Source organism: Notamacropus eugenii, chromosome 1 (genome assembly GCF_028372415.1).
Source record: "Notamacropus eugenii isolate mMacEug1 chromosome 1, mMacEug1.pri_v2, whole genome shotgun sequence".
Classification (NCBI taxonomy): Eukaryota; Metazoa; Chordata; class Mammalia; order Diprotodontia; family Macropodidae; genus Notamacropus; species Notamacropus eugenii.
The window spans coordinates 54,160,446-54,187,567 of record NC_092872.1 but is presented as its reverse complement, the minus strand read 5'-3'; the positions used below and the strand labels follow the sequence as shown (position 1 = coordinate 54,187,567).

General features: G+C 40.3%; 1 protein-coding gene across 4 annotated transcripts in view; it reads left to right on the top strand.

Annotated features, from left to right (window-relative positions):
- CAPN15 (calpain 15) overlaps positions 1 to 27,122 on the top strand; it is a 90,991-nt gene that overhangs the window by 35,255 nt on the left and 28,614 nt on the right. The window contains exon 1 of one of the 4 annotated variants that reach the window (XM_072601682.1): positions 18,612 to 25,659. The exons of the other annotated variants lie outside the window; for them this stretch is intronic. The gene's annotated coding sequence lies outside the window, so the exon portion shown is untranslated. Of the gene's footprint in view, positions 1 to 18,611; positions 25,660 to 27,122 lie in introns of those variants that run through there. 4 annotated transcript variants of the gene reach the window in all.

Here is a 27,122-nt window from a genome sequence, read left to right as displayed (position 1 = left end):
AAGGTTAGAGACGTGTGTTTTTGGTTTTTTATCCTCATAGATATTTGTTGAATTTTTAAATACCCGAACTTCATAGTGTTGTTGTGAACAAAGCACTTTTTGACTCTTAAAGTGCTATATAAATATGAATTGTAATTAATGGAGATAGGGAACTGTTTCTGCTTTAGGCATTTCACTGTAGTCCTGAGGTAGTCATTCAGAGGTTGTACTAGACTATAGATAGATGGCAGGGTGCTGGCGAGGCTTGGGGAGTGATGGGGGAGGTCTGGAAGGGAAGGAGCTCATCTCTTGCCTTAGAGCTAATCTTGGATTTGGGGAATAACCCTGATTAAGGCAGAGAGCATGGAAAGGGTAATCCAGGATTTTCATTCCAGTTGGAGGGTCAGTTTAGGTCAGAAGATAGGTGTATACATACAAACACACGCATATGTACGCACACACGCATATGTACGCACACACACATATATATATACATACATACTAAGACAGATTTTCAGGTAACAACATTGAAGTAACTATGACTTCTCACTAGTAAGATTTCTTTTGTTACTTGTGTCTTGGTTTGTTAAATCTTAATTTAGGTTTCTAAAGTAACAAGTAGATTAACCTTTGAATTCTGAAAGCTTTTATTTGCTACTTGAAATAAAATTTTTCTATACATACACACACTGTATACACACATATGTGTATATTTTATATGTGTAATATATACACATACATATATATGAGCTATAGATAGTTAACAGTAAACAAACAAGCATACATTACATGTGGTGTTGAGAAACCATCAGAACTGAAGAGGAAGGCCACAGTAAAATAACTACATAGCCATTGTGGCCTTTGTAACTTTGAAAGCTGTCAGTAGAAAGGATATCATAGTAAATGTGTAGCCTTGTAACATTGAAAGGCTCTTGTTCATGGGTGCATATTGAGGTAAGTGGTTTTATGTCTGGGCTGATGATCTCTCTCTTTCTGATTCACTGACTCTCCGTCTTCTCTCTCTCACCCCCTTTTTTCTGTCTCTGTATGTCTCTCTATCTGTCTGAATCCTCCCCACTCCCCCAGCGATATCATATCTCTGATTTAATTATCACATCTCTGACTGAAGTCCAGGTGTCACACAGGCCATTGACAGCTTACCAAGCAGCTCTGCCAGGCTGCTGTTCTCCTGGAGGCCATGGTAGTACCTAGTTGTGCCTTTCAGAGATTCATTTACCCATATTTGGCACAGTTCAGCATAACCCTGTAGAATATCCGAATTAGGGCATTTCTGGCCAGTCAGCTGATGGAACTCCAAGTGGCAGGCCTTGACCAATCCAGCAGGGCATGAGAGAGGCAAATGCCCAGGGGGAGTTCTCCCACTGCCTAAATTGAGTGTGTGAACATCAAAAAACACTGAAGTAATAAAATATATAAGATAAACATTAAGTGTGTGAGATCCACTTAATTTATCTGTCCAATACAATTTCCCAGCTTGTTAACAGGTTACAAGCGGATTCCCTAAAAGAATCTGAGCACTCTTGAGACGCCTTTATAGGGCAGACCACCTGAATTCTACTTCAGACTGCCTCCGTGACTTTGAAAAGTGGGACTGAGAGAACCACCTTGCCCCTTAGGATGAAGTCTCTGTTTCTGGAACTCTTTTTTTGGGTAGGACTTCCTAAGAAGCCAGTCTATCCATCCCCTTTACTTGGGTGATGAAATCTAACATTAACATTAGTTTTAGTCTCAACTCTGCCACTGAACACTGGACCTCAATTCTTTCACCTCCAAGATGATGATAGCATGTCATTTAAAGCTGCGTGCCTGCCACAGCAGTAGGGTTGGCTTTTCCAGGCTGCTTGCTGGAGCCCTTCTCTGTTGCCAGGGGTCAGATAGGATATAAAGTAGAAAGAAAACACATCTTTCTTGGTGCTTGAGAGACTGAAGTTTGGAATTTTAAGCCAGGTAAAGAAAAGTTTGTGAAAGAAGTAGAAGGGAACTTTCAGGGCTCCACTGGATATAAAGGAGCCTCTTTTAGAAATATGACTTGATGAGACCTTCTTTCTGCCATGCTTCTGTTGGATGTTGGATTAGTAGAGTGATTCAAAACCCTGAGTGAATATACAGGATCATGATCATGTGCCCATCTTCATTCCACTGGGAAGCAAATGATCTGGGAGCATCCTTCTACCTATTATACATTTGTGGAGATGGGGTTATCTTAGGAACACTTAGTCACTTAGTAATACAACTCAGTCTCTGACTTTTGGCTCCTAGACTAGTAGGACCAGGTCCTTGCACCATGTAATTATGATTTTCCTTCAGTAGAGTCAAGAGAGAGCATAAACAAAGCAGAACGGGGCGAGTATATGGGAACCTTTTGTTATCACACTCCTCAGTGCTATGGGAAGTCATAATGGGGAATAGGGACTTCTGGTAGAACCATGGCCTAGGGATGTATAGAGATAGAGAGACTGTTCCCTCTGAACACATGCCATGCACCTAAGTTCTGATGCCCTCATGGGTACATGGACAGCTGATGATGGCATTTTAGAGAGATTGGTGTTTGGCTCATACCATCCTGCCTGCTGCTCCTTGATGGGATGTTGGATGATGGGACAATGTCATGATAGGAGTCCAGCAGTATGGAATCCAGAATGAGTCTGGACAGCCTAGGCCTGTTGGATTCTCCCTTGCAGCCAGGGTAAACAAGCTTTTAGTTGGTTTTCTTTTTTCCTTGCATGCTGACAGCTGATGTTGATGTAAATGGCAGTGTTACTGGATTTTCTTTAAGCACAATAGGTTTTTTGGTTCAAAGTGCCCTAGGCATGTGTCATGTGAAGTAGAACCAGGTCTGAGTGGAATACAGGAAAGATAAGTAGCTAGAAATGTCTCTGGGTTATTAGGTAGAACCCTGAGTGATTGGAGCAGACGTTTGAGGAGTTAACGCTGCTACCAGTGACCCATTTTCCCCTCTTTTTCCCTTGCATATTTTGTTTAGCAACATGACGCATTTCTCCTTTAGTCCCAGCAGAGCTAGAAATAGTCAGCAAGGATAGCCCATGTCCTTGTTGCCAAGGCCCCAGAGCCAATATATGCGCCTTCTTGGACTAAAGCCAGAAGGTACCTGGTTATTCTCTGTCATTTGAGAGACTCCCCACTTGCCGTGATTTCTGATCTTCTGACCACTGCTCCTGCTTTGACTTGGGAGAACAACACTGCTCCGTCCGTTTGGCTGGCCACACATCTGTGACCTGCCTGTCACTTTCAGGCCCTGACCAACTCAACAGATGATATTTTCTGCCTCCAGTTCTTCCAAGTCTTCAGTTGTGTTATTGTCTTCATTCCTTTCTCCCCATTCAGATGTTGAGTAGACATACAAATGGACAGGAAAAAATAAGGAAGAGGGGGTGTTAGGAGCCCGGAGCCCAGATCCAGAGATGGGGTCATCCTCATCTCAGAAAGTGTTTGCCTCAAGATCCAATTTTTATTTGATGTCCATTGATGCAGGGGTAATAAAAGTTCTCCATCCCTGGGGATTTTCCAGCTGAGGTTGGTAGCTTGTCGGGAATGTTGTAGATGAGATTCATGTTTCAGGTAGGGGCTGGATTTAGGTGGCCCTCTGAGAACAAAGATGACTCAACCCCTGCTTCTCTGTTTGTTTCAACTTGGGCCAGTCATTTAATTCTCCCCATTCATAAAACAGAGCTAGAAGTATGGGCAGGCATAGGATGAAAAAAACTGCAGGCACTTTGCAGAAGATAATGGACGTTAACAGCTTTGGTAATAGTGCCACAAAATAACAAGTGATGGGGGCTAGCAGGAGTGGTTCTGGGCAAGAAACGTTGGCCGATGGGATGCGGTGACTCATGGATGACTCTCTTAAAGCTTTTTCCATTTCCATTTAGTTGTGGCAGTGAACCATATGTCCATGTTATTTAAGTAAAAATTATGATGTCATTTATTTATTTGTGTTATTTAAAGCTAAAGGAGCTTCCTTGGAGCTCCTGGGAATTCACTCACCGTAAAAAATGGCTTATGTGATGTGAGGAGAGGGGAAGGGGACAGATGCTAGGTTTGTGCCTCTTTAGATGTTGCTAGCCACCTGGCTAAGCAGGGCTTTGTCTAGAGGCAGTGGATTTGATCAGAGAGGGGAAGGATTGACTTTCTTTGGCAAGTACTTTTTGAAAATATCCCATCATGGCTGGTGGCACATACCCCAAACCTGCATGGTCTGCATGGTATATAGGGAGTTGTCTGTAATAGGTTCACGTGGCCTAATATAGAGGAAAGAATAGAGGGAGTAACACCTCATAAGGGCCAGGTAATTAGTCAGGCCCACACTACCTGGCTGATGTTCAGGCTCCGAGATCTTGTCAAGTCGAATGAAAGGGAAACCTAATTGAGCTTGGCACTGGTTGAAGACGGTGGAGAAAGGCGTTTTGAACATAAATGTGATTCCACCTGAACTGAATCCTCTGATTTATCAGTGGTACTACCAAGTGACCTGGAGATACCACTTCTTCCCAGACTTGTGTTTGAAGAACTTAGGGCTATTAAAAGTCCATGTATATTCTGCTAACATGTTCCCTCCTCTTCCAGAAATAGTCATTGATTGGCTTTTTTGCTTTCTAGCCTTTTTCATGCAGTTGTTGAGACAGGTGTCATGTCCTACTCCACAGGTGGTGACATTTTGGGAAAGCTGATCAGTAGGCAGGTGGATCCTGATAGATGTTTCTCTGACAGGCGCTATCCTTCAATATTTATCGAGTACCCACTGCTTGCAAGACATAGAGGAGGAGGTTGGAGGAGAATCTTCTGGGGACTGCACATTTAAACAGAAGGCCCAATTCATGACCTTGAGCAGACTACTTGAATGAAACTAACCAGTACTGTTAAAGATGAGGAAAAGATCTAGGAGAGGATAGAGGACAAAAGGGGGTAAATGATAGAAAGCAAAGAATTGGAATGTGTGATGGTAGTGGGGAGGGGGATCTGTTACAGTTCTCCAGCTGCCTGGTCCACCTGCTTTATTTCCATTATATTTTGGGTAGTCTCTGCTACAGAGTATAGCAGCTCCTGACTTTCCTTTTGCCCAATCCTTCCTCTGCCAAATCTCCGACCTATTCACTGAGTGAGTCAGAGGGAATTACCAGTGGTTTAGAAGTTTATTTGTTTGAATATCCTTTTGCCTGTGCCTAATCCTGGAGTATGAATCTGGAGGCATTGGGTTCTTCAAGCTTCCTTACATCAATGTTGTTTGTGCTCTGAGACTGTCCATTAAATTTTGATGTGTTAGGTCCTTGGCTGTTGTTCTGCTACTTTTGTAAGATGAATTAGAAAAGGTGATAAAACTCCTTGGAGAATGACCATGTGTAAGTACATAGTGCTCTGCCATCTTCTATCTTCCTGGATTCTATTTCCAGAGCTTTATTTTCTCTTCTTTCACTTCTTCTGTCCCTCCACCCCCAGCAAAATAGTAATTGCTGTACGAACAGAGCTGTCTGTGGTTTATTGATGCTTCCATAAAGGCAGAAATCGGGTCTTTTGCCTATTGCAGCCCCTGTTGCACACTCTACAGGAGTCTAAGAGCATCTACCACATGAGGGCGGGGAGTGGCTCTTGACTATCTCTTCCCCAGGATCAGCGGCTCACTCATTATGCCCCACCATTACCCTAGTCCCACTGAGCTTCACTGCTCTTGCCACACAGAGTGCGAGATGAATTTCTTAGTTGCTAGTTTGCCTCACTGCTAATTTGGCCTTGACGTCCATCCTGTTTCCTTGTAGCTCCTGCTCTAGTCTCATTTCCACTTTAGTTGTTTTTGTCTGTTCCTAATGCTTGGTGGTTTTGAAAATTGGTTAGTGGTAAGGGGAAGTGTGTGATTTGGAGCAGGTCACTTCCTTTCTGAAGTCCTCAGTTTTCTCTTTTATACAATCAGAGAATGGTACGGAGCACTTTCAGTCTGGTCCATCTAGCATTTATTAATCACTGCTTTATGCCAGACAATGTGGACAACACTGGGGATACAGAGACAAACAACCTGTAGTATAGGTATAGGAAGAACCTGAGTCTTGGAGATTAAACCTGTGGTCACACAACTAATTAGTAAGTTTTGGGGACAGAACTAGGTCCAGTTCTTGCCTGGATCCCAAGCCTGCTCCACTTCTCTAACTACACTTCCACCTCCATGTCCAGAGCTTCCTTTCCTTTTAGCTCTGAAGTAGACTGTAGAAATTCACGGTTTACTGCTAAGACTTACATGAACTGATGCAAAGTGAAGTCAGAACCAGAAGAATATTGTATACAGTAACAGCGTACTGTATGATGATAGACTGTGAATGACTTAGCTGTTCTCAGCAATACAACAATCCAAGACAATTCCAAAGGGCTCATGATGAAAAATGCTGTCCACCTCCAGAGAAAGAACTGATGGCATCTGAATGCAGGTCAAAGCATGCCTTTTTCAGTTTTTTTTTGGTGGGGGAGGGATCTGTGTTTTCTTTCACAATATGATTAATATGGAAATGTTTTGCATGATTGCACATGTGTAATCTATACCAAATTGTTTACTGGCTCAGGGAGGGGGGAAGGGAAGGAAGAAGTAAAATAATTTGGAATTCAGAATTTTAAAAAGTGAATGTTAAAAATTATTTTTATGTATGATTTGAGAAAAAATAAAATACCATTTTTTAAAATTTGTAATGTAGTAGAAAAACATGAAAACATGGAGCTAGTTAGCGTTCTTTCAGATCTTAGTATCACCACTTATTAAATTGTGGGGTAGCTAGGTTGTGTAGTGAAGAGAGAGCTAGATTTGGAGCCAGGATGACATGGTTGGATCCTGCCTCAAACACTTTCCAGGAATCTTAAGAAAGTCACATAACCTTCGCAGCCTCAGTTTCCTCATCTCTAAAATAGGTTAATAGCAGCTACTTTATAGGATTGTTGTGAGAATCAAATGAAATAAGAAATGCTTTGCATGCCTTGAAGTATTGTATAAATGTTAGCTGTAGCTGCTTGTTGTTATACAAGTCATTTCACTACTCTTAATTTTAATTTCCTTATGTGTAAAAAGGAGATAATATTTAAACAACTTATTGACATCACCAGTTCTCTTATGAAAGCAGGCAATGTCCCATGAGTGATGAAGCATTATGGAAAAGTGGATAAAGCTGTGGGCTTGAAGGAAGATTGGGAATCCAGTTCCAACTCCAGTCCTTCCTCTCTTGTGCCACCTGAAAAAGCGGTTCTGATGAAAGCATTTTGGAAACTGTCAAGTACTTTGTGAACATGTGTACCAGGTACTAACAAAAACAGATGAGATTGGTCCTTGAAGAAGGTTTTTCTTGAGAGATATGATGGTCCAGCATGCTCTTTAATTCTAAGCCTTTTTGGAGCACAATTTCTATTCTTTCTAGGATTAGCTCAAATGAATACATATGAAAGTATTTTGGAAACTAAAGGACTCTAAAAAAGTACAAGGTATTAAAGGAATTAAGGAGTGAGGGAAGGGAACTGAGTAGCCAAAGACACAGCTGTGAAATATCTCAGGGAATTGAAATGGGACCAACTCACATAAAGCCAAATTTCGTCAGTTTGAGTGATTTTCTTCTGTGGTTGTTGATTATGGAAAACCATGGGCTTAGAGTTGACCTATTCACTAGAAGGAAAATTGTCATAGGTTGTTGAGGCCAGAAAAAAATATAATAAAATTCAGTAGGGAGGTGATGAGTAGGGTCTCTAAGGCATCTATCTATCTGTGTCTACTGATACTGCCTTCTTCTGGATCCAGACCAAGTTACAGAAGTCCCTGACATTTCGTATTTTGTGTAGAAACTCAACTTCAGAAGCTTGAGCTTTTTTTCATCCAGATCGAAAGCCTGTGGTTCAAGACAATAGTGTAATGACTTTGTTTCCCTTTGGGACAAGGTGAAGGCATGAGATCTGGTTTTTTATATGAAGATGGTGTGAGGAAGCACACATTGGTGAAGATGGAGATAGTAAGGCCAAGAGAAATAAGAGCAGACTGCTTGTTGTATCTGTTATAGTTGCTAGATCCTTTCCATGCAATTAAAAAAGTCTCAGCCTCCCCACTCTTAGGAGTTGGAACTGAATGTTATCAACTCCCATGTAATTGAGGGGAAATCCAATGTTTTTTGCCCAGATTTTCTGATCTAATCTTTCTCTGTCCTTTTCCATCTCGGCACCTCTATGCGTGCTATCCTCCGTCTCTAGAATGGTCTTCCCCCAACACCTTTTTGCCTGTTGAAGTCATTATTTCCTTTCAGGATCAACTCAGGTGCTATCTCTCCCATAGTGTCTTCCCTGATCCAAGTCCTCCCCTGCCCCAACTTGTCGCCCATTGCTTGTAATTTATTCTGACTTGCTTTGTATTTATTTCTCATCCATTTATTAGATTGTAAGCTCCTTGAGAGAGGGAACTGTCTTGTTTCACCTTTATTATCCCCATTACCTGATGCACAGTGTATTGAACAAGGCACTGAATAAATGTTTATTAAATTGAATAATTGCCTCATTTTTCCATTTGGTTTAGCCTTTGTTTTGCAAGGAGACACAGACTGGTTTCCTTTTGTAGTGTATTTCTATGTCTTGAAAAACCTCATGACTCACAACTGATCTGATTTTTTTTTTTGTAATGTCAGTGTATTAATGTACCATTTCAGAGCATTTGCATCAAAAATTCTGTAAGCGTATTTGCTGACTCCTCTGTAATGTTGATACGTATGTTGTCCAGGTTCCTGACACGGCATTTTCATCGCCAGATTTCTGCAGCTTCATTTTCTAGTCTGACCTCAAATGTAGACCTGTGAATGCTTCAAGGAATTTAACTTCTCAGTACTCCATCCAAATGTCTCCAAAGTCCCCCCAGCTCCCACATTTTGTCAGAGAGACAGAATGAGACTTTATAGGATTTGAAGCAAATTCAGTATGGAAGATGGTAGGAGACATAAGTTGGAGAACAGTAACATGATGTTTCTTGAAGATTTGGTGGTGGTGGTGTGGGGGTGATTTGGTAGTAACTTGGTTCTATAGAACTTCCTCATGCTACTTTGTTTGGGAAAGCAAACTCTTTCTCAGACTTAGAACTGTGGTGTTCTGTCTTTTCCTTTTGTGTCAGTCATATAGTCACCTGAGATATCTGATTGAAAAATTTAACTCTAAGTCCCTTAGTCTACTTTATTTCATCTATCCCATTCATGTGTATGGTATGATTATACCAGAGAGCTTTCTGAGGTATTAACCTTATTATCACAACTTACTGACTAATAGTTGTAGTATTTGCTGTTAAAAATTGTGAATTGAGTCTAATCCAACTCTCCAGCCTTATCTCATCTGTAGGGCCACACATGGTCTTGCATCTCTGCACCTGTCTTTATTTGTAAGCCATTATGGAAGCCTTCTGAAATCTTTGTGGTTTGATGAGCAGGAAATTTCCTTCTACCCAAAGCCAGTCTCACTGGCCATATTTTTCTATTTTCCTACTGCCAAACTTGATTTATTAGATTATTATTTTTTTATTCTTAATCTTCCTACCTTATACCATTTCAATTTATTTTCTAAAATAAGTTTTTATTGATATCCTCTGTATCTTATGTCATCATAATTATCCTAATATCTTTTCCTTCCACCTCTAGCAAACCATCTCATGTAACAAATAGTATTTTTTAAAGAGGAAAAAAAGTCAGCAGAACTCAATGAAACATTTAAAAGATCTGAAAATATGGGCGTTGTGTGACACTTATTCTCTTCTCGGGGCAGCTAGGTGGTGCAGTGAATAGAGCACCAGTGCAGGAGTCAGGAGGACCTGAGTTCAAATCTCACCTCAGACACTTGACACTTACTAGCTGTGAGACCTTGGGCAAGTCATTTAACCCCAATTGTCTCATCCTGGGTCATCTCCAGTCATCCTGATGAATGTCTGGTCACTGGATTCAGATGGCTCTGGAGGAGAAGTGAGGCTGGTGACCTACACAGCCCTCCCTCTTTCAAAACAAAGTCAAGTGCAAGTCATGTCATCGTGTCTTTGATGGCATGGTCTTAGGCAACAAAGGCCCAACACATGTGCGCACGCGCCCACACACACACACACACACACACACACACACACACACGCACGCCATTCTCTTCTCACTTCCCCCAGAGGTGATTGTTTTGAGTGCTGCTTGGTCTTTGTAATTTTGTTAGATTCACTTTCAGTTCTTGTATGTGGTTCTTCTCTCCATTAATGTTGTTACTGTTTTCTTATTTCTGCTTTCTTCTCTATGTACCAATCCATATTTAGATCTTTCCATGCTTCTCTGTGTTGATCACGCACATAATTTCTTATAGCGCAGTATTTCTCAGTAACTTTAATGGACCACAGTATGTTCAGCCATTTCACAGTGAGAGGACATCTATTTTGTTTCCAATTCTTTGCTGTCACAAAAAGTGCCACTATAAATATTTTGGTGTATGTTACTTTCTTCTTATCAATGGCTTCTGTGGGGTATAAGCCCAGTAATGGAGTCTCTAGTTCAAATAGTGTGAATTCTAGTCCCATTCCTTGTGTAATTCCGAATTGCTTTCCAAAATGGTTGTGCCATTTCGTAGCTCCAACAGTGTATCACTGTGCCTGTCATTCTGTAACTCCTCCAACGTTGACTGTTGCCATTTTTTGCCATCTTTGCCAATTTGTAAGTTGTGAGGTGAAACTTAAGAGTTGTTTTGATTTCCATTTATCTTATCATTAGTGATTTAGAGAATTCTTTCACGTGATCATGAATGCTTTGCATTTCTTTTCAGAACTGTTTTTCATATGCCTTGACCACTTTGGTCAAGTTTTATACAGTTTTGTTGTTTATATATCTTGGATATCTCTTTTCAGAGAAATTTGACACTAAGATTTTTTTCCGCATTTAACCACTTCCCTTACTATCCTAGATGCATTAATATCTGTATAGAAGCTTTTCAGTTTCATGTAATCAAAGTTATCTATTTTATCTTTTGTAATTGCCTCTGTCTCTTGATCTCCTACCCATAACCTCCTACTGAGGTGTAGATCATCTGCTTCTCTTCTGATTTTTTTATGATACGATCTTTAATGTCAAGATCCCATATCGGTTTGGAATATAGTACAAAGTGTTGGTCTAAGCCTGTTTTCTGCTAGACTGTTTTCGAGTTTTCCCAGCAGTTTTTATCAGATAAGGAGTTTTTCCTAGTTAATTTGTTTTCCATTTGTATCAACTTTCTCCACTGAGTTATTGAGTTCCATTGTTACTGATTCTCCCATGTCTAAGCCTGTTCCATTGATCTCTCTTTTAACCAATACCAGATGGTTCTGATGACTTCATAGTGTAATTGTTTTCTAATATGTGATTTACAATATAGCTACTTTATAATAGTGTGAGCTCCCATGATATGCTAGATCTTTTGTTTTTCCATATGAATTTTATTATTATTATTTTATAAAGTTCTGTGAAGTACTTGGTAATTTAATTGATATAACATTAAAAGTGAAAATTATCTTTGATACTATTGTCATGGCCTAGCCATGAACATTTATTTAATGGTCCTCTAGCTATTTAAGTTGTCCTTTATTTTTTTAAAGAGCACTTTGTCATTGAATGTATACAAGTCTTTTGTAGATTGATCCCCAGATATTTTAAGCATTTTGTAGTTCTTTGGAATGAGACTTCCCTTTCTATTATTGCTTCTTGTGTTTTTGCATTTATTACATAGAAATGAAATTGATTTTTGAGTTATAAAATAGCTTGTAATTTTGCTGAAATTTTTTCAGTTGGGGAAAGAGAATAAGCATTTATATAACACCTACTATATGCCAGGCATTGTGCTAAGCCCTTTTTATCAGTGTGATCTCATTTGATTCTCACAACTCTGAGAGGTAGGTACTGTTATTATGCCCATTTTACAGTTGAGGAACTTGAGGCAAATAGAGGTGAAGTGACTTGCCTGGGGACATACTACTCACAGTAAGTGTCTTAAGGCCAGGTTTGAACTCAGGTATTCCTGACTTTAAATCTGGCACTCCATCCGTTGCACTACCTCGCTGCATCGGCAGCATTAGCATTTTGCTGATTCCTTAGGAGTTTCCAAGCATACCTTCATGTCATTAGGAAGGAGGGACAGTCTTATCTCATCTTATTTATCTTTACGTGTGTAATCCTTTCTCTTGTGTTATTGCTGTTGCTGGCATCTCCAAAACTGTGTCAAAAATGAGGAAAGTAGACATTCTTGTTTCACTCTGGTATTTATTGTAAAAGGTTCTGGTATATTCCCACTGCATATGATGCTTGTTTTTGGTTTTGGACAGATACTTTTTGTTATGCCTATGCTTTGCAAGGTTTTTAGCATAAAAGAGTGCAGTATTTTGTCAAAGATTTTTTCATGATCTATTGAGATAATCATGTTATTTGGAATGTTTTTGTCTTTAATATGATTGTGTTGATTGGTTTCCCTATTGTTGAACTTGCATTTCTGATATAAATCCCATTTGATCATAAATAATTTCTTGGTTAAGTCACTTTTTGACAGGATTTTGAGTCAGATATGAAAATATGTTTTGCATGACTACACACGTATAACCTATGTAAAATTGTTTGTCTTCTTAATAAGGGAGGACAGGACAGAGGAAGAGAATTTAAAGCTCAGAATTTTTTTAAAAAAATGTTAATTTTTTTACATGTAATTGGGGGAAAATAAAATATTAAATACGAAAAAGAAAAAATAAATTTTTGGGTCAGTGTTCATAAGTGATGTTAGCCTATCGTTTTCCTTCTGTGTTTTTTCTTTCTCTGATTTGAATGCTAGGACTGTATTTGTCTCATAAAAGGGTTCTGTTAGGGTGCTTTCTTTTTCAGTTTTTTATGATAATTTGTGAGTATGGGTACTTATTGGGGTACTTATTACTCTTTAAAAGTTTCATAGAATTCTTCTGTGAATTCATCAGGACCAGAAGGTCTTTTTTCATTTGGTAGTTCCTTTACAGCTAGACCTATTACCTTTTCTAAGATTGGGTTAAGATCTCTATCTGTATCTCCTCATAGTTTGGGTATTTTATAATTTTGAAAGTAATACTCTATTTCTTTTGTGTTCTCAATTTTGTTGTCACATCAATGTACATGATATATTCTGAATATTTTTATTTCTTCTGGTTTTATTGAAATTTCACCTTATTCATTTACTGTTTAATTAATTTAATTTTCTGCCCTCTTCTTTTATCAGATTAACTAATGGTTTATCAAATTTTCTAGTCTTCCAAAGGACCAACTTTTATTTATTATTTCTCTTTTCTAAGTTTCCAGTTTATCTATTTCTATACTTTTAAATAACTCCTCTTTTGTACTTGTTTTAGGTTTATTTGTTGGTTTTCTAATTTTTAAAATGCTCATTCAGTTCATTAATTCTCTCTCTATTTTTTAAATGTATGTTTGTAGGAATATAATTTTTTTCCCCCTGAGGACTGCTTTAGCTACAACCCAGAAATTTTGGTATGTTGTTTCATCATTATAATTTTCTTTAACATAATTATTAATTATCTTATGATTTGTTTTTTGACTCATTATTAATATATCATTTTTAAGTCTCCACTTGCTTCTATGTCTTTTGTTTGTGTTCCCTGACTATTTTTTATTGTAATTTAGTCTATAAAGAATATATTTAGTATTCCTACTTTTTAACATCTTTTTGCAATCTCTGTGCCCTAATACATGGCCCCCTTTTTTTTAGTTACATGTTGTGCTGAGAAATATGTATATTCTTTTGCAAATCTGTTTAGAAGGCACTGTAAGTCTTTCTCTAGTTTTGCCAACAATTTGTTCAGTTCCATATTTCCCCCTTTCTTTATCTTACTGCTAGACTTAATGCAAAACTGAGAGCAGTATTGTCACTGTTGTGTTACTGTCTTTCTTTTTGTAGATCATTTAATGTTTCCTTTATGTATTTGGGTGCTAAGACCTTTGGAGAATATAAGGTTGTTATGTTTGTTTGTTGGATGTTTTTTGTTTGACTGATACTGGTTTATTGTCTATGGTTCCTTTTAGCATAATGTAGTTCCTTGTTTATGCTTTCTGATTTTTGAATGTTTTTACTTTGTGACATAGCAAGATCGCACCTCCTGCACTTTTTAACTCACTTGATGCATAGTAAATATTTTTCCATCCCTTCAGTCTTATTTTGCTTATGTCTTTGTTTTTTAGATGTATTTTTTGTAAGCAACAGACTTTAGGGTTTTCTTTTCTTACCCAGTCTGTTATTCTTTTTCATTTTGTTGAAGTGTTTAATATAGTCACATTTAAAGTTATGAGAGTTAGGTTTACATTTTCTTCCATTTTGGGTTTTTTTTCAAGTTAAAATTTTTATCCCCTCTTACACTGTAAACACAATTCTATTTAGTCATTTTATCTTAATCTTTTTTTTAAGATAGCCCTATTCCCACTGACTTCTTCCCCTTACCCCCAATTGTCCTTTAGAGTTTTGTTTCTTAATTCTTTTTTAGTTCTTGCTTTTATCTAGTTATTTAATTCTTCCCTTTTTTCCCTCATTTAATCAAGTAGATTGCCCTTTCTTCTCTTTCCCTTTAATTCCTGTTCCTTAGGTGTTTTTTTAATCTCATTTTTGCACCCCTTTCCAGAGAAGATTTCTCTTACTTTGTTATCCATCCTCTCATTCTGTCTATTCTAGAACCTCATTCTCTGCTTCATGATGCCTATAATGGTCAAGTTCCTCTCTTTTCTCCATATTCTATATGGTATCGAAATTTGCAGGGTGGTCTATGTAGCTTCTGCCACCGCCTCATGGAGCTTTTCCCTTGGATTTCCTTTTTCATTTTTCCTCACTCTCCAAACAAATCCAGACTCATACACCGCACACTCATCCCTGATTGTGCATCACATCACAGATTTATACCTTGCTCTTGGTTACTTTTTTTCCCCATTTGCCTCAAAATCTCCTCCCTGGGTCCATGCCCTCCCACTCCCTCGGGTATCACTTGTTCCCAGAAGTTCCAGCTCCCCCTCTTCCAAGGTAGGACAATTTGTCTTTTTTCAAGCCTCAAATCTCCTAGACAACACCCAGCACATGGTCCACATTTCCTTTTCCAGAATATCACTCTTGTCCCATAGGAATACTCTTCAGTGGAATCTCCTCCTACCACCAAAGCAAGTCCTTTTTCCTTTTCTCCTTCTTTTCAGTCTTTTCCCCCTTCCTCCTCCGTAGGCTTTTCTTTTCCTCAGAGACAACAGGGGTCACCTTCTCATTGATAGCCTTTGATTTGACCTAGGCACACCACACACTCCCTTTATCCCCATGTCTCTTTTCCTCTTCATACACACTCCCATTTTTGATTCTATGTGTAGGCAGTGTCACCAGAGTCTGTCCATAATGGACAGAATCTTCGCTGTTTCTTCTCCCTTCATCCCAGTCTCCTTGTGGACATTTAAAAAGCAGTCTCTTACTATCCTCTGCTGTTACTCTGTTTCCTCTTGGATGCTACATCCATTCACTCCTACAATTCTGTTGTTTGGGGTGTTCAAAAAGCCAGTAACTTCTTCACTTTTGGTTTTCTTTCTAAGAATATTTCAAACACCTCTCTATTATTAAATGTCCATCTTATTTCATTTATGGTTCAGCTGAGATTTTTTAGGGTAGATCATACTAGGCTTAATTTGGCAGTATTTATTCTTAGATACCTGAACTCATTTACTTGATCTGGGTGTATTATTTCCTTCTGCTGCTGATGTTTTCCCTATTGATTGAAACAGTTCAAGGTCTTTGAGTTTTCTTCTTCCTAAGACCTTCAGTAATTTCAGTATTCCCCCTCCCCTTATTTTTCCCTCTTGCTCAATTTCTGACTCCTTCCTCTCTGATGGTGGGTTCCCTGGGGGCTGAATCCAAAAGATTTCAACCTCCTCCAACACTGGGCAATTCATGGTTCACCAGTCTCAGTTTCTATCTCATGTGACATAATAAGATGGAAGGGGGCCCAAATTGGCCCCACCTGATGCTTGGCTTCTACATCAGGTTAGGTAGAGCTCCATGTAGTCCTCTCTTACTTGGTGTCTTGTTCCCTGCTAAGAATGCTGCTCTGCTGGTTCTGTGGGGTTGGTTTCCATACTTTAGGTCTCATTGGCTTTAGTACAAAGGGGATTGGGGAATGGGATTAGGCCCTATTTCATGTGCCCAGTCCCCTTCCCTCCACTGCTCTGCAGAGATTAGTTGCAATGCAGAATGATGCTGTTACAGCTCTCAGCCTAGATCTCCATGGTCTTGGAAAGAGGGTGGGGGGACCAGGCTGTAGGCATGGGTTTTATTGCAGTCCTCTGGGTCTGATCTTTGGGCCACTTAGTATGACCTCACTGCTCATCACATGCTGGGTGGTTGGGTGTGGAGTGTAGAGTGAACTCAAAGAGGGAACCCTTTTTTAACGTTCCTTTGGATTCTGGATGTCCCAAACCAGGAAGACAGCTAATATTGCTTTATTTTTGACACATGATTTCTGCCTTAGAGAGGTTTGAGAGGTCATAGACATCAGAGAAAATGTCTCATCTACCATCTTGTTGGTCTCTTCCCTCACTTCCCACACCACTTGTTAAAACTGTGTGGATCTCCTTGTACTTCAGCACAACCACAAATTATTACCATTTTATAATATGATTTCACATTCAAACTCTTACAGGAGATCAGTGAACACATTATGCCTTGAATTCAGCTACATCCTGGGAATGGAACTTGGTATGGTGTTGATTGCCAAGAACTAATGAATAGTTCCCAAGCTTCCCATGCTCTCAGAGGTCTTGTGGGCACCATTCACCAATTTGTCCTGCACTGACTTGCACACAGTGGGCCATGCAGCATTAGTGCATTTAAACTGATAACTTAATAGTGAATACCATATGTTGCATGGTAGCTGAGGGAGCCTACTTTAGGCAGTTACTTTGCATTTCCTGTCTTCACATTGCTTTCGCATGACAGGTTTGCGTGCTTTTTAAGTGTTCTTTTAAGATATTTTACCAGTGTTGTCCAGTTCATTTTCCCTACACATTTAAGACCTCAACCTGTTCTCACATCTTTATTGATCAGGTTAATGGATGATAATAATCATTTAAAGCCACAAATAGTTCAAAAGCCTTGCTTTATCCCATAGGCCAACATTTTCTTTCTTCTAATTTATTCAAGGCAGCAGATTGTGAAAAAAGAACAGTAGTCTTGATTCCAGAAGATCTGAGTTCAGTATACGGTCTACTACCTAAAAAACCTTATGACTAGTCAAATAAGTCCCTTAAACAGTCTCTGAGCCTCAACTTTCTGTTCTACAAAATGGTAATGGTGAAAATAACATATTACACACATGCTAGGGGAGTCAAATGAAGCACTTTAGAAATTTGAGACTGTTTTTTGCTTTTTTACTTTTTAGGAACAGAATTGATTAATTGATCATTTTAACTTTCAGTTCTCTCCTCTCCCCTACCTTCTGGTAAAAATGGCAAGGAAATGGTGGCCAAAATAATAACTCCCATTTATGTGGCACCTTAAGATTTACAAAACGCTTTGGAAAGAGTCTTGGGATGTTCATAAACTGGATTGTGAATCCTGAGGCAATTGAAAGTTGGCATTAGTTAGAATGAAGACTAGTAGAATTGAATCCTATCGAAGAAATTGACTTGGAGTCATGGAGGTCAGGATTTGAACCTAGGTCCCTGACTCCTGAAGTCAGTACATACACAGCATCAAACTTAGAACGTGGCTCTTCCATTCAAGCCTGCTCGGTTCTTTCAGGAAGAGCATGGTGAAGAGGAAAGAGAATAGTTTGGTATTTCTCTTCTTTGCCCGTTTTCTGCCTAACCTGAAATTGACTCCTGGGAAGCTGGAATCTGAAAGGCAGTGATTCTGTTTTAGAGCTTCATAATCCGTGGGGTTGACCTCCAAGATCTTTTGTTGGACCGCAGGAAGGGAAGTGATGCTAGTCCTATAATCAATAGTCCCTATCCTTGTTTTCATCTCATTTCTCTTGGGACTCACCTGGCCCTTGTGGGAATTATGGGAAGACCTCAAGAGCCACTGCTGTTTGTGCTGAGCTGATAGTTCCCAAGGCTTTTTATTATCCAAACGTAAATCACATTTTCTACCCATGCTAGTAGGTCTGCAGTGGAATTTGGCTGTTGATGACTGCGCATTGAGTGACCTACCCCTGAGGACTGGAGATCCCTTGTTCACAATTGATCTTGCCACAGTTCCCAGGAAAATAAGTGACGTCCTTTGAAAGTTTGGGATCCTCTTTGTGCTCTCCCCAGGAGATACTGAGTGCATTTTAAATTCAGTTTGATTAATATTTATTGAATGCTCTTGGGGCAATAGCATTTTACAATATTGGTTGGTGAAAAGGAAATCCATTTTTAATTCTAAGCTAAAGAAGAGGTCACTAGGAAAATTTAATTTTCCTTTAGTATAGATTCCAGTGTTGTGGCTGGATTTTTTGTTGTAAGAGGTGTGCTTTAAGAGGTTGAGACTTCTACCAGAGATCAGAATGAGACTGCTCATACCATAGCCCCAGGGGATTTCCCATGTCCATAAGTGAAGTGGATGTTATTCCGCCCCGCCCCCCCGCCCCCCCCCCAGCCCCTGTGTTGAGAAATGTCTGTTGAGTTTCTAGGCAGGGTTGGGCCTAGTAGCCACTTTCTGTTGTGCCCCTTCTCCTAGTAGCCACTTTCTGTTGTGCCCTTTGCCTAGAAGACACTCTCTGTTGTACCCCTTTGCCTAGTAGCTGCTTGGGTCCCCCTCTCTGTTGTACCCCTTTGCCTGGCAGCTGCTTGGGCCCCCCTCTCTGTTGTGCCCCCCTTGCCTAGCAGCACGTAGGAACCCCTGTCAAAACTGTTCTGTGAAAAATGTGTGCTATTGGAACTCAAGGCTGTACCGAGAAGTGCTGAGATGCTTAAAAGGCACACACACCTTTGTTTGGGGCTGCCTCCTCTGAGGACAGCCGCCAGCTAATAAAGACGCTCCCAAATTCTCAATTGACTCTTGCCTGTGCTTGTCTCGGTCCATCCATTTCAATAAGCTGTACCAGGTAAAGGGTCTTTCAGCATTAATTGTTTTTTTACTTTATTTTTTGTGTATAATACTACTGGGAAAATTTATTGGCATTTAGGAAAATTATCCAGGTAAAGCCCATGGAGAGTTATTCACCTAGACCACATATATTTCTAGTTGAGTTCTAGATTAGTGATGATGTTATTTCCATAGACATCCAAAAGTAAATTGTTGAACTAACCAAAAAAGCACATTGTAGCATTTCAACAGTAGAGGCTTTTGCTTCAATATAATAACAAGGATGTTAGTTATAAAGATATGATCCTTCTTGTTGGGGTAATGTGGTGGTGAGGAAGTAGAACACCTCAGATGTAGACAGCCACAGCCAGATGTTGACTATTTCCCATGAACCATCGTCATCTCTTTCCTGTTGAAGAGCTCAGGAGGGTTGTGAATTTGTATTGGGGTGAACTTATCTTGCTGTGTAATTTAGTGTCAGGATATATTTGTTGTCTTTTTTTTTTTTTTAAGGCTTTCTGAATCTTTTTGCTCTGCAGATTATTTCCTGATTTTAAGTCTTTTTGAATGCTTCTCCTCTGAAGATTATTTCCTGATTTTTTTCTTTCCTCTGTTTCCTCTTATCTGTTCACTCATTTACTGAGTCACCAACTCAGGTTCCAGAAATGTATGGCAGAAAAGAGACTGACTCAAAACCAGGGCATGAGGGATGCCAAGGCCTGTCCGTAACTCTACCAGTCCTACAAAGATCCTGGAGCCACAGCCTAGAAAGAGATTTGCACACCTGTCTTGGGACTTGCCAAGGAGTGCGTCTCAGCCTAATTGGGGAGCCTGAAGTTTGGGCCTGGGGAGGTTTATCACAGCTGGTGGTCTGTCACAGCTGTCCACTTCCTTCTGGCCCCACACACAGTTCTGCCTCTATCCAATCAAGGTTTTCCCCATCCTTCCTCTCGAGGATGGTGGTTACACTGAGTGAGGCCCAGTAATGGTTTGCAAAGCCTACATGCAGGAACTTGGGACTCAGGGGAGAGACCTGGACACCAAAATGGTTGCTCTTCCTGTTGTATCTTAGGCTTCAGCAAGAAAGGGATTATCACAGAGGTTTGGTCTGGAGCTCTGGGAAATAATAGAGTCTTGCTTGAAGGAAAAGCAAGTGCGATTTTTTTTTAAGAGACAAGTTTTCTTCCTTTGTGAACCAGAAGGATTTGGCTGGAATGTATTGTTTTAGACAATTCAGTCTTCATACCTTGTTAAGAAGAACAATTGATTTTTTCACCAGAGAGAGTGACTACAACAGATTGAAAGGATGTTTTGAGGTATGGAAGGCCTTTTTCTCCCCTTTCTCCTCCTCTCCCTATCCTCTTACCTGGATTTTACTATAGAAAATAACACAGAGAATCATCTAGCAAAGTCTGCCTTGCTCTAGGCAACCATACATTTTGATATTAAAGGTGGGAATCCCCTAATTTTAGATTTACTCCCCTGAACCCCCTGCAGTTCTTTCATGGTTCACCCTTTTCTCACTCTGGTTATAAAACTACATCTTGTGAAAATCTGTCATGTTCCGGAACTGTCTTGGCAAAAAGTGTATTTGGCCACCTGGTCTCCCAGTAGATTGTCCTTATCTATAAAAAAGTCATGAAGTGTGACACTCCAACCCCAGGAGAGAACTTTGCCCTCAGGTCCTAGTGGGTGAAGATGGTGAAGAAGTAAAGAAAAGCATGCCCCATGCTGAAGAGAGAAAAATTAACTTTACCTTTTCTTGTCTCTGAAACAAGAAAAACAAAATTCCCAGGAGCTGAACCAAAGGGCACAGCATGCCCCCTAACTGCCCATAGCTCCCCTATTTTCCCAGGCATTTGAGACCCTCGGGAACCAGCCTGAAGGTCTTAATTAAATGTTATGGTATGCTTATGATGAATCTCTGTAAGCAATACAGCTGAGCTGAATATTATTTTCTTTTCCCTTGGGAAGTGAAACAAGGTCTGCCCTCCTATTGCTTTACTCCTGGCCCCCCACCTCATCCTATCCTCTCACATGGAGGCAGTCTGTTCTGATTGAGCCAAGGGTATTTGTGGATCTTGACTTGATTTCTCTTTTTGTACTATTTTTTTCTATCCTCCTCCATCTCCTGCTTGTTAGGTTTTCCTGATGCATGGCAAGACTCTAGAGTTGTGTGGCATTCATGTTGAAATCTACATCTTAGCTTGTCATTTTCTCACACTGGTAAATGTTTTAGTCAAAATAAAGTTGCCTTCTGAAGTCCCTGTGGAGTCTAAGTCAGAATGACCAGGACAGCTCTCAGCCAGAGATTCCGGAGAGAGAATGTGGACTTAGCTAGATTGAGTTGTTTGTTGTCACATCATAATATTATTTCATTTGCTCTAGGATGTGGCCCCCATTGAGGCTCTGTCTTTCCTTGTTTACTCAAAAGCTTCTCTGATTACAGTACCCTGATACTACCCTAGATCTCCCATGACCTCTGAGACCACAAGGAAGAAATATATTCTCAGGAAGAAATTTAATCTTAATTCCCCAGAAAATTCACTCTAGCCCCCATTTCCCATTGGATCAGTATAAGCAGAGAGGTCTTATTCCTTCTTGTTTTCTCCTGCTTTCTAAGTGACTTTTGTAACCAAGTGCTTAGGGCCTGAGCAAGCAGTAGTTTTATTCAGAGAAGGGCATAATTTGAGCTCTGGACACCTTCTGAAGTTGTATCAAAGCCGTTAACACATGGCTGCATGGCTCCCTCCCCTAAATCTGCAGTATGTTCCTTCAGTATCTTCCCTTCTGCATCTTCAGCCTTCTCATTGCCTCAGAAAATAACAGAGCTTGAACACAGCTTCAAAAAATGTTGGTGAATTAGGCTGGCTCCTTGGGCCCTGGAAACTAGCTGACCTATAAGGTCAAAAGTAGCCATTAGCCATATAGGGTTCACCCCAGTACCTCCTCTCAGACTGGAGCCCTATGAGGACAGGGGGATATGGCGTCATAGAGTGGAGCCAGATGTAAAATGATCCAAAACCTACTGCTGATTTCCTGTGAGACCTTGGACAAATGATTTGATTTCTCATGGTCTCAGTTTCTTCCTATGTAAAATGAAACTAACAATCCTAATATTACTTGCAGAAATACACTCCAGTGGCTCTTTGACCTCATCAGTTTACAGTTCTTTCACTGGTTCAGATTGTAGCTCATCCATACCTTCTGTCATGTGATTCTTGTCTTGTGTGGTTTCATAGATCCTGCAACCAGGAACCACCTAATGTGTTAGAGGCTTTCCTCTACATCTTTTTTCATTTTGAGGATGCCAGTGGAGCATTTGGGCTAGACATCTGTTATCCTTCACTTGAATCTCATGACTGTTTCACCTCCTTTTCTAATTGTACATTTCTTACACCTAGATGACATCACTTGGACATGAGACGCAGTGCAGGGCATTGGATAGAGAATAGGCCTCAAAGTCAAGAAAACCCAGATTTGAGGTGATCTCTGACGTATGCTGATTTTGTGAATTGGAGCAAGTCATTCAGCCTCTCAGTCATTACCTCTCTAGGTATTCCATTAAGGCTACAAATTGCGGAACAGTTGCCTCAACTCCATTGGTAGAGGAAGTTTCCTCCTCAGATGCTCTGTGCACCAATGAAATTATAGATCCAGGAGAAAAAAAGTCCCTTATTCCATTTGTGAAGTATAGGCAATCACTGAAAATATTCTGTAGCACAGTATTTTACACACACACATTATTGTAAGTGCTGTGCAGTTTCCCAAATGCTAGCTTACTCTTTTTCTGGTATTCAGTTCGACTATCTGTAATGCATCTCTCTGCTGTCCAGCTATGTACTGATGTCCTGATTCAGCAAGCTGACCACTCGTAGGTATGTCACAGCTTAGCCAATAGGCATTATACATCCATTTAGTTGGTTCTGTATAAATTATTGGGTAATCGTTATATCTTATCATGGGGATTCTTTCATGTTCTGGAGCTCAGTGCCATCAGAACAGTATTCACAAACAAGAAGATCTAAAGGTCACCTAAGGGTCATCCTCCTCCTCCTTTTGGATCTTTGTAAGACATCATTCATGACAGAAGTAAACACCTTTGGTAAACATACATATCTCCATTTTATGCCTTCTTGATGTTAAAGAGGGTCACTGAACAGAGGTCATTATGATCTTCCTCTTCTGTCCTGTACTAGTCAAGGTGTTCCAAGGACCCTGAGAGGGAATGAGCTTTCTTGTGAGGCTGGATAACCATTTTTCAAGGGTATGGTAGAGGGTATGGGTTGTACTCTTCTGAGGTCCTTTCCACCTCTGAGATTTATCTTATTAACCACTGTTAGGTAATAGGCAAGTCTAGCTTCCCTCACAGTAATTCCCTTTTTATTTTTCAATAGATCTAATATCTTTAAGGGTTCCTGCCTCATCATATATCTCTAGGCTTTCATGTCTATCTGTCCCTAGCAGCCACGCCTTGACCTTAGGTCTATAATAGTTCCTTACCCTTTGCCCGTAGTTTCTTCAACTCATTCCCCCATATCCTCAGCTCCACTGACCTTATCCCCCTTGCCACCCCATTCACTTTATATTCCCTTTCAGTCTTCTCTGTGGTGAGAGAGGTGGAGAGTGGGAGATGTTTTGTACATCTTTGACAGTGGTAATTCTCCCACCCCCACAACTTCATCAGAGCTCATTCACCATCAGCCTGGAGTTGTGATTTAGATCAGAACTTTTGCAATAGGTTGTATATATTGTTTATTATATAAGTGGCCAATACCTCAAGTCACAAAGGCATATATAAAAAGCCAACATGCAAAGTAATCACAATAATGTCACTGATCACTGGCCAGGGGATTTTCTTTATTTTAAATATTTGTGTCAAGTGTCAAGAAATAAAGGAAATTCTTTGGTTCCACAAACCAGAAGTACTTGAAATGAATAGCCTTCCTATGGGGTTGCTAAGCAGCAGCTTTGTGTTCTTGAAGAGAATAGAAGTGGTGAATTTTGTTTTCCCTCATTCTGCCCTGAAGAAGAGGAATACTCATCAGTTTTTCATCAGGTTTGCCCAATCAAGGACCACTCTTGAAGTATATATGCTCAGTAAATGGGCCCATATAAGGAACTGTCTTAAAGCTTTTTTATTTTATATTTCCACAAGGAGTGAACCCTCATTTATCTCTCTTCATCTCTCTCTACAAAAAATGCATATTATTGAAGAATTAAAACTCCATTTTGTCACTCCCATCCATTAAAGTCCTGTTCCATTGCTTCATCGTGGTTATAAAAGTAACCATGGGTTCTTGAAGGCTATGCCAATGGAGCACTAGTTCTGGAAAAGCTTTGGGTATAGATTGGGCAGGAGACAGTGTGCCTGTCATTTGAGGACTAGTCTAGGTTTATCCTCAAAACTATCACTAGGATGATGAGAGTCTTCTTTACCCTGATTAAACAATTACCAAAGACCATCTACAATATTACAGTCTGCTCAAGTTCAGGCAATACCCACAACAGTGAAATTCTGGATCCCTCAGTTCCTGAAATTTCCACATGCACTGTGGTAAGGGTCAGAATGGAACCATGCAGACTCCATTGTGTCCATTGCATTCCAGTTTGGGAAAGAGGGCATGAACCAATCTTTGTTTGTTCTGACTTAGCCGGTGCTGACAGCACACTGGACATTTGTATTTTTATTCAAATAGCCATGCCACTGAGTCACTCCATCAAGTCTTTTCCCCACTCCCAATTAGCTTTTTATGGTATCATGGGATCCAGTCTAGCTTGAACATCCCACCCTCCTTTTTACATCCCCCACTCACCTCTTTCTGTCCGAAAGGCTATCTGAAATATATCTGACGCTTCTGATCTGTGACGTGCCTCATTTGCAAGTGGTTCTCCATGTCATTTTTTTCTGCTGTGCACTTGTTGACTTCAGGATTCTTCCTTTCCTATTTTGTAAAAATGCCTGTGGATGAAGTTACCTTACACTAACTTTTAGAACTAGCCATGACCTTTGACCATAGAATGTCAGAGCTGGCCATGACTGCAGAAGATCAGAGTTGGAAGGGACCTTAGAAATTATCTAGTTCAACTTCCTTCTTTTACAGATGAGAAAACTGAGGCCCAGAGAGAGGAAGGCATTTTGTTGAGAGCTTAATTCGTTGGGTACAGTTGGTCATGGTGCATTGACAGTTGGGTTTTGTCGTCTTGGCTCAGCAGGAATATTACCCTGCCAAGAAAAGCATAACCGCCCAGGAGGTCATTATGATTGCTGTGGTGTTATCATTGTTTATGGTTAAACATTTACCAAACATCGGTAGTCAGCTAACTGCCCTGTAGAATGTAGAATCAGACATAGCCCCTGCTTGGGGGGTGTTCATTGACAGGGACCTCAGAATTCATCTAGTCCAATATCCTTATTTTACAGATGGAAAGCAAGGCCCAGAGACATTAAGTAACTTGCTCAGTGTCACTTAGGCAGTGAGTACTTGAGTCAGGATTCAAACTCACATCCAGTGCTCTGTTCACTCTGCCATGCCAGTGGGAAGATCCAGGGAAAGAGAACCAAAGGAAAAGGAGATAGGCTGAATGGGACACCAGAAGGATCCAAGAAAGGTAGTATGATTTGATGCAAAGTTCCAAATATGGAGTTAGAAGAGCTAGGTTTGAGCTCTAGCTCCACCACTTACTTGTATGATCTTGGGTAAATTATTTCACCACTGAGTCTGTTTCTTTATTTGTAAATGGGAGGAGATACTTTCACTTTTCCTGCTTCATTGGTTTGTTCTGAGGAAATCAGTTTATAAATATGAAATTATTGATGTTATCTTTGTGACTGGGATTTAATGTGACATTGTGGTCACCCAGCTCACCCAGGTTGGAACCTTAAAGCCATCCCTGGGGCCAAGGGTTTGAGTGAGAAAGAACTGGGGAAAGGCCTCAAGCAAGAATATACGTGTAGGAGTGGGAGCAGATTGAGCAGGGCTTCTCCTCGGGGTGGCAGCTGGGGCACATCCATCTCTTCCTCTGACTCCTCTTTTCTCTTTTTTTTTCTTTTTCCTTCCTTGTTCCCCCACTTTGGGTTTCCCTACTTGTTCCCTTTCATATCTCTCCCTTTCTTTGCCTCTCCCTACATAAATTCACCTTCTCCTCATTGCTTCAGCCTACTTTGATCTGTGAGTCAGTTGTAGGACCTTCCTTTTGCTTCTCTGTCACCTCTAGAAAAACCTCCTAGGATCCACAGTGAGGGCATCATAGACTGTCTTGAGGGGTAAGGTGAGTGAGGACACTGAGGGAAGAAGCAAATGGCTGCAACTTTGGGGAGGCTGGTGGGCCTCAGAGGAGAGTGTGGAAACTCTCTTCAGCCCCTGGTCACTTTAGAACAAGATTCTCCCAAGAGTGGGAGAATCATAGATTTATAACTGGAAGGGACCATAGAGGCCTTCAAGTTCAACTGAGGCACAGAGAGGTTGTGACTTGTTCATGTTCAAACTTCTAGTAAGTGTCTGAGGTGGGGAAAGTGAGCAGTTGGATTGATTCTTAATAGTCAGACGATTTAATCACAAAGTTGGAAGGGACCTTAGAAGTCTCTCAGTAATCTCCCTCGCCTCCCCTTGTACCTAGAAAATGATCATTCATCTTTTCAACAATTCTGATATTGAGTAAGCACTTACTAAATGCTTGCAAATTAATTGATTCTTAAAGACCTCCAGTGACCAGGGAAATCACAATCTCATCGAAGCAGCGTGTTCTGCTTTTGGATAGTTTAGTGGTTAGGCAGTTTTTCCTTAGATTGACCTGCCTCTCCCCTGACCATCCTCCCCCCAAAAAACCTTCTGCTTGTTGATCTTAGAGTTTCCCTCTGGTACCATGCAGCACAAGGGCAAACTTCACCCAAGGCTATAGTCTCTTCATCTCATTGGCCCCTTTCTTCCTCTTGAAGTGAATCAGGTCTCCTCAACTTTCCCACTCCTACAGCATGAATTGAGTTGGAGACAGCCCTAGGACATCTTGGACACATCTGGATTCCTATACCCTCAGAATCTGTGATTGGAAGGCAACAATAGGCCGGGGACCTA